Source organism: Euprymna scolopes, chromosome 2 (assembly GCF_053919585.1).
Source record: "Euprymna scolopes isolate OS-2025 chromosome 2, ASM5391958v1, whole genome shotgun sequence".
Classification (NCBI taxonomy): domain Eukaryota; kingdom Metazoa; phylum Mollusca; class Cephalopoda; order Sepiida; family Sepiolidae; genus Euprymna; species Euprymna scolopes.
The window spans coordinates 111041699-111049198 of NC_136483.1; the positions used below are offsets into that span (position 1 = coordinate 111041699).

The 7500-nt window shown below is 34.6% G+C and overlaps 1 protein-coding gene across 2 annotated transcripts in view; it reads left to right on the top strand.

Annotated features, from left to right (window-relative positions):
* The window catches only part of LOC145294181 (solute carrier family 12 member 4-like), a 377042-nt gene that overhangs the window by 9760 nt on the left and 359782 nt on the right, over window positions 1-7500 (top strand). The window lies entirely within an intron of this gene.

The following is a 7500-nucleotide window of genomic DNA, read 5'->3' on the forward strand; positions in this document are numbered from 1 at the left end:
TGTCGAACCGCGCTGTGCTAAGTGAGATAGAAGGAAGGACGAATCAAGATAAAGAAACTTAAAGGCAAGAAACAAACAATAAAAAAGAGTGTACTGTAATTGGGTTATTCGGTATCAATAGCGGTTCTTTTATTCGTTAACGACTCTCTTAGTGACGATCTACTTGTATGTAAAAGTCGCTTTGTGTGTAAGGGGATAGTTCGTTCCCTATGGACTTTGAAACGGCTGGACCGATTCTTTTGAAATTTAACACAAATGTATTTGATGTCTCTGGGGGTGTTCTTAAATAGGTTTCCGATTGGAATGCCTCCGATAAGTATCGAAAATCGATAATCGAAAAAATCCGGTTGAAGAAGGAAGTCCGATTTTGTACCAAACTTTGTTATACAACCTAACATCACAAGTGTATTTGAGAAGCTTTCTCATTGTACAAATAGAAAAGCCCAACGTATAAAATACACCAGGTTCTTTGATAAGACAGCAACGCTTTCGAAACGAATGTTTTAGTTTAGAGCAACAAATGAAGCATTATACATGACCTTTGTATTTTAAACTTTAATTTAAGATATCATGTCAAATAATTTTATAAAATCAACAGTAGGTTATCTACAGTGCAATGTAAACTACAATGTACTGTGGACTGTCACTGCAGGAAGACCTATGAAGCTCCATCCAGGTGCACTATTATTCCAATTTGATTGAAAAAATGGGCGATTTCACAGATTTCAACGACAATATAAGTCTCGCGCAACGTAGTCTCCCTGTTAGTGTGACATGTTTGAAAAAAAAAACGCAGGTCTTTGTACTATGTTTTTGTTTATTTGTTTGTTAGATAAAACTGAACTCGATGAGGTATCTAAGTTTGAAATTGTGTTTAACCATTGCGAATTTTTACGTGTTAACATTATTAGTTAGGGATGGCTATCACTGCTGTTTCATTCGAACCAATTTTTACCGCGTTTAACAGTACAACTGAAACCATTAAAAATGTATTTAATTTTACGTGTGAACCTTATGTTATACGTTTTTTAATTGATTTTTATTCGTTTTAGTTTCTCTGTTTTTGCATTGAACACGATAATACAAGACTGCTTCCCTGAAGATTAGAACAAAACTCCATATCAATATATTTTTTTATTATTAATTGTCCCCACAAGTATTCGTACTAATCTTTATCAATCCGCTCATAATATTCTTCATCACTCAACCGACAATAATTGCATCCAATTAACCGTTATCCTTGAATGGCTTTTTATCTTGATAAGTGATGACTCGGGCTATAACAACAGCATATTCTTTTTCATTGTTTTGACTCTCGAGTACATATCCGACACAGACACAATTAATCAACCGAGAACCACATCACTCTACATAAAAACATATAAGATATCAATGGATATATACCTGAGAATCAAAACGAGGAAAAGAATATGCTGTTGTCATCGCCCTAGTGATGACCCATCTAATAAAAAAAAGTCGGTTAATAGTAAATTAAACAAAATGTGTATTTATCAAAGTTACATATAGGCGAGAAACACATGCGATATTTTTTTCGAGGGATTTGTTGATGTTCTCATCTATGTTTTGTTTTTTTGTTTTTTTCCAAATCGGTCTTGTTGGCAACCGGCCGTCTCGAGATGCGATGATGTAGCAGTGGAACTACATTGCCTGGGCAGGATGATATAGGAAGATAGTTGTTACCCATGTAGCAACCTCCCCCCCCCCCACGAAGTCAGAGGATACGAGGGAAAGACAGTCGATACAGCTTGGCTCTAACTGCGCCGCAGGAGTTGCTGGTGATAATACAAAGTTAGGCCGCCTTAGGAACTCCGTCTCCAGATTTTCTGTCGGGGTTTACTCTTTTAGACTTTCTCTTGAAAGAAAGCGGAGGTTGCTTTCTCCTAGGTGAGCTACCATCCAAAGTTGACGAGTCCCACCTGTCCGAAATGACTGGTTTTAAGACGCCTGTGGACCGCCTTTGTCCCTTCTCCCAGTTTCGCCGGGCTTAGTAGCTAAACCACACGAGAAGGCCAGGAGCTGGACTTGGTTGTCAGAGATTATGTAAGACGCACATTGTGGGGGCATTTTTTTTTTTTTTTTTTTTTTTTTTTTAGGGAGAGGAGGCTTATCTCCATTACCACTCTCGGTTGTGACAACCTTTGAAACCAGCTCAAATCGGACCAAAATATTTTTTGGTTTTGTCTACATAGTTTTTTTTTTTCTTTTATTGTTGAAGTTTGTTTATTATTATTGTTGACTGCTATAATTTTAAAATAAAACAAATCTCATATTTTAAAGTGTATTTTCAGAAATTTTCGAAGAAATAAAACTTTATTTAGATTATTCAGACTACTATTCTCATAATATTTCAAACAAGTTTCCAAGTTCAATTAAAAATGTTCCAAAGTTCGGAAAGATGCACCTAAAAGAATTGGATTTGGTTACAGCGGCCGAAACATTGTTCATCTTCAACCATGTAATACCTCGAATAATTTATATTTAAAATTTTATTTTTTGTATAGTTCGTCGTAAAAAAATAAAATATTAGCATTTTTATACAATTTTTTTTTCAGTTTTTAAATTTTAAAATATTTTTAACAAAAACACTTTTGATAAAATTAGATGCAACAAATTAATTATTTTGCACAGTGCTTAATGTTTGCTAATGGGTCGAGAGACTAGTGTTCGATCTTCGGTTGAGTCATATCCAAAACTAAAACAAGTGATACTTAATTTTTATATGCTAAATACTCTGCATTGCAAGGAGATGATCATGAGTAAATGGAGTAATTCCGGGGAAAAGTAACACCCTCCTCTACATCTCTAATAGCTAAGGAAAAAGGAATCTTTTGGAATCCTCGCAACTACGTTCGAACTTCCTACTCGGTTCTGTATTAATAAAGTATGAAACACAACTTTGTGTGTGTCTCTCTCTCTCTCTCTCTCTCTCTCTCTCTCTCTCTCTCTCTCTCATATCAACTACGAGACTGCTAATTATACATTGATATCTAAAATACAAACGAATATTTTTCAAATCTTGTTAAAACATTTAAGCATGAAAGAACGAATGAATTACTACATGACACTTCCAAATTTGAAAGGAATTTGGAAACCATAAACTGCCGAATAAAATGTAATTTCTAGTTTTAAACTTCCTCCTGTTTTGCAAACTATTCACATAAAATAATTTCATAAAGTAAGGTTAAAAACAAGATTACCTTAACGAACGTGTTTTATAGGTTTCCAGCAATTTAGTTCAATTAAAAAATTCATTAACATATCTCCATATAAATAGGTATAACATATCTCACTTGTAATAAGTCTCTAATCGAATAAAAAAGCCAAATATTAGTGGACGGTGAGGGGTTTTTTTCCGTGAATTTTATCTTTTCTATTTTGAGATTGGGCCATTTTTCTCTTTTATTTTGTCTTGCACACGTATGTTGCTATAAATAGCCAAATGGGGGTTGACTTTCTGTAATGAAACTACAAATAAAAGGTAATATTGAAGTATTCTCAACGTTGATTTAAATTGCGTCCATAAGAAACTCTGTGTCATTCGCATCAACATCATTACTCTCTACATTAGTCATATATATCTAAATACCTATGAAAGTGGGAATGTGTGTGTGTGTGTGTGTGTGTGTGTGTGTGTGTGTGTGTGTGTGTGTGAAAGAGAGAGGGCAGCTCTCAACCTATATATTCACCGAATATTTGATCTACAGACATGAAGTTTGGTATATATGGTATTCAGACATGCGGAAAACTTTTTAATCGGTTTTCATCCGGAAAAAAGGCTATTAAGGGGTAAAACTTTTTAAAATTAGTACTTAGGGTGAGTAATTAGATATTTATGTTTGTCACCAGTTTCACGATTGCGCATGCGTGAATCGTTCACATGACAGGTTCTTTATGTAAAGAAGTAGGTTTGAAGACACTTTTTAAAGAACGTGGCAAGGTGGCCTTATGGTTATCGTACTTGAATCACTGTCTTTAGGTTTTGGTTTCGATCTTAGCTCGAGTATTTTTATTCACTTAAAAGTAGTGAAATGTTTAGAAAAAAGATAATACTCATGTCTCCGTTTCCTTCCGTTTTTATTTATTTATTTTTTTTACTTCCTTTCTTTAAAAGAATTTAACGTTACGTTTAATACTGGGCAACACCAGATATATCTGCCAGTAATATATATATATATATATATATATATATATATATATATATATAAAATGATAAATGTAAATTTGTTCAATTATCCCAGTCATGCGTTAAAACTCGACTAGCTCTTTTCGTTTCATAAAGCCTCTTTGGATTGAAATAAATTTGAGATCGAGCTAAGTTTGTGTTGGGTTTTTATTTTAACTCATGCTTTACTACAAAATGAGTTCTCCCACTAAAGATTTCCTACAGAAATTGCTCTATCTATTACGGATTTATATATATATACTCAGTTCATGTGCGTGGGTGTGATGTTTGTATTTCATAGGCAGAAAGAGTCCACACGCAATGTAAAAGTGCATTCCTATGTAAAAAAAAAAAAAAAAAAATGATTGTAAAAGACAATGGAAGTGTTCCTGAATGTCTACGTGCATTAATAAGGATGGTTTAAAGCTTCAGATATATTCTATTTTGATGAAATTTAAATCTCATGCATAACTTTTGGGAATGGGAGACAACAGGAGGGGGTTTATGAATTTCTACGTTATATTTTCTGTGCCGAATACCTGTGCCCTCAACTCTAATGAAGCATTGAGATGGAAACCCTAAAGTAGTCATAAGAGCATGACCCTCTTAAAATTTCAGATATAATGTATTTTTATGAATAAAATTGCTCCGGGAAAGGTAATGGAAGTTATCTCGAATCTCTACGTTGCCCTTTATGTGTCGAATATATACGTTACCTCCAACGCCAATTAACATGTTAGGACAGAACCCCTTTGATTTTAATGGAATTTTAAAAATGTGTATAAGACACTAATTCAGAAAGCTTTCTAAAATTTCAGCTTCTTCCGAATATTTGACGAAACGGGGGGGGGGGGCAGTAAAATGAAAAAGTAATATAATGTCATGAACATCATGAAAAAGGACAAAGTAGTTATCCTCATTCAATCCTGAGCAATATCAGGTCTTCCTACCAATAAAATATATGAGAATAGTTCGCGCGTGTGTGTACGCGTGTTTTTCTCGCAACGCTTGAATTTATTGATCTCTGCTATTATATGTATCTGTGTGTGTGAGTTCGTTCTCTACGGACTCCAAAACGGCTGGGCCGATGTTTTTTGAAATTTTACACGAAGATACTTTATGTACCTGGCAGTGTTCTTTCATATGTTTTGTATTGGAATGTTTTCAATAATTATCGATAATTAAAATAATCCGATGAAAGGAACAGGCGATTTTGGCGCAAGTTAACACCTTACACAGCCTAACATCACAAGTGCATTTAAACAGCTTTATTATCACATTAACCGAAAGGCCCGACATATAAGATCAACAGTAGGTTGTTGATATGACAAGGGCGCGTTCGAAATGAATGTTTCTGTTTAAAGTACAATTGACACATGATACTTGACTTTAGCATTTTAAACTTTAATTTAAGCCATTATATATAAAAAAATAATTTTATAAAATAAACAGTAGGTTACTCTTTAATGCACTGTAGACTAAAATGTATTGTGGACTAAGCCACTGCAGGAAAGTATGTGAAGCTTCGTACCGGTGCACCGCGATGGGTCTCCCACTAGAGCAGGCAATCAATCGATTTGATTGAAAAATGAGGTATTTCACTGATTTCGATGACAACAAAAATATAGGAGTGTTAAACATTCGTTGATCATTATTCAATCCCAGGCAACAATAAGTCTCCATTCTAGTCTATTATTAATTGACCATTTATTCAAATCAAAACTGCAATAGCATAAAATAACATTTTTAAGTTATATTTAAAAATGTAATATATGCAATTAAATCCATCATAATTACTCGGCGGTGATAACAAGTTTTAAAAAATGCTTGTATATACTGAAATTGGGTGTGACTTTTAGTGTATTTTGACCCATTTTTTTTTTTTTTCTCTTTCTAAGACTTCCACTCGCTGATATGTCTTCTTGTATGACGTTCATACCATGCATTCTCTTTATTTCAACAGCATTAAAAAAAGACTCCCCTCCCTCTCTCTCTCTCTCTCTCTCTCTCTCTCTCTCTCTCTCTCTCTCTCTCTCTCTCTCTCTCTCTCCATGAGCCTAGCGTCAGGGAAAATTTTCATTGACAGACGTTCTTTGCTAGAGCTTCTCGTTTGTGAAACACATTGTCTTGAGACTGCTTTCCCATTGGTTACAACGTAGTCATCTTCAAATCTAATGTGAACAAATTCTTGTCAAAAGCTACTCTATAAGTAACAATCAATTTATACTGTTTTTAACTGTTAGTACTCCCATAGTCTTATTCGTCTTTCACCTCAGTTAGGAATTTTCCATCACCCTCCTCAAGTCACCATTTACATCATTGATAAGATCGTTTTTCCTTTGATGGCTAAGTTATGGCGTGTGTTATTCTAGAAGTTCAACCCTCCTAGGTTTTGCCTTCTATCTCTCTGATAAAAGATTAGTTTATTCCTAACTGCCTGAGGTATCCTATCAAGAATGTTGACTGAACAGCTTAATTATTTTATGCAGGTCAGAGTGCTCTTTCTTTACCACACTGATCTTTTTTAAATCACACTTTCCTGACGTTGTGTAGTATCTTCCCGCCATGCGAGGGAAATAAACATCATTTTATCCTCTAATGGCCCTTGGTCTTAATAAGTGGTGATAATAATTTCAGAAAATTTCTACACCCGGGTAACATCAGGAAAATCTAGTTTACTACACAAAAAAGACACATTCTTTTTTTTATTATTATTTCTTATGCCTAAGTAATGTGCAGCTTACTTGGCATAAGTATATTTTTATAGTCCTACATAGCTCTACACGTTTTGAGTTCATACTAAAACAGTGTATACATTATCTCATATTTTATAACTGACACGTAGTTTTTGTTTGTTTTGTTGGTGTTTATCGTTTTTTTTTTGTTTTGTTTTTGTTTTGTTTTTGTTTTGTTTTTTTTTTTGCTGTTGTTTTTTCAAAATATTTTTATGGTGAGACAATGTGACGCATGGATCGGAAAGTGTGATTGAAAACTCGGCGCCCTCGAGGAAGGGTACTCTGTCATGTAAAAGGTGCCTGCGCAGCCCCGTCGGCATTTCCCAGTAGGGGCGCTCTCGGCGATAAGCAATAAATTAACCTCTTCTCAAAGAGAGAAAGCAAAACCGAATTGATGGAAGTCCCTTTCGCGACGTCAAGTTACTCTCCGTAGCCAGGACTCGTATGCGGATATAATCAGCCGTTAATTAGGCATATCATGTAATACTGCGCTAAATTACGGTGACAAAGATCGTACTACTTAGTTACGGGGTTGTAGAAGAGGTTAATAATATTAAAGTAATTTACTTCCGTTTCATTCAC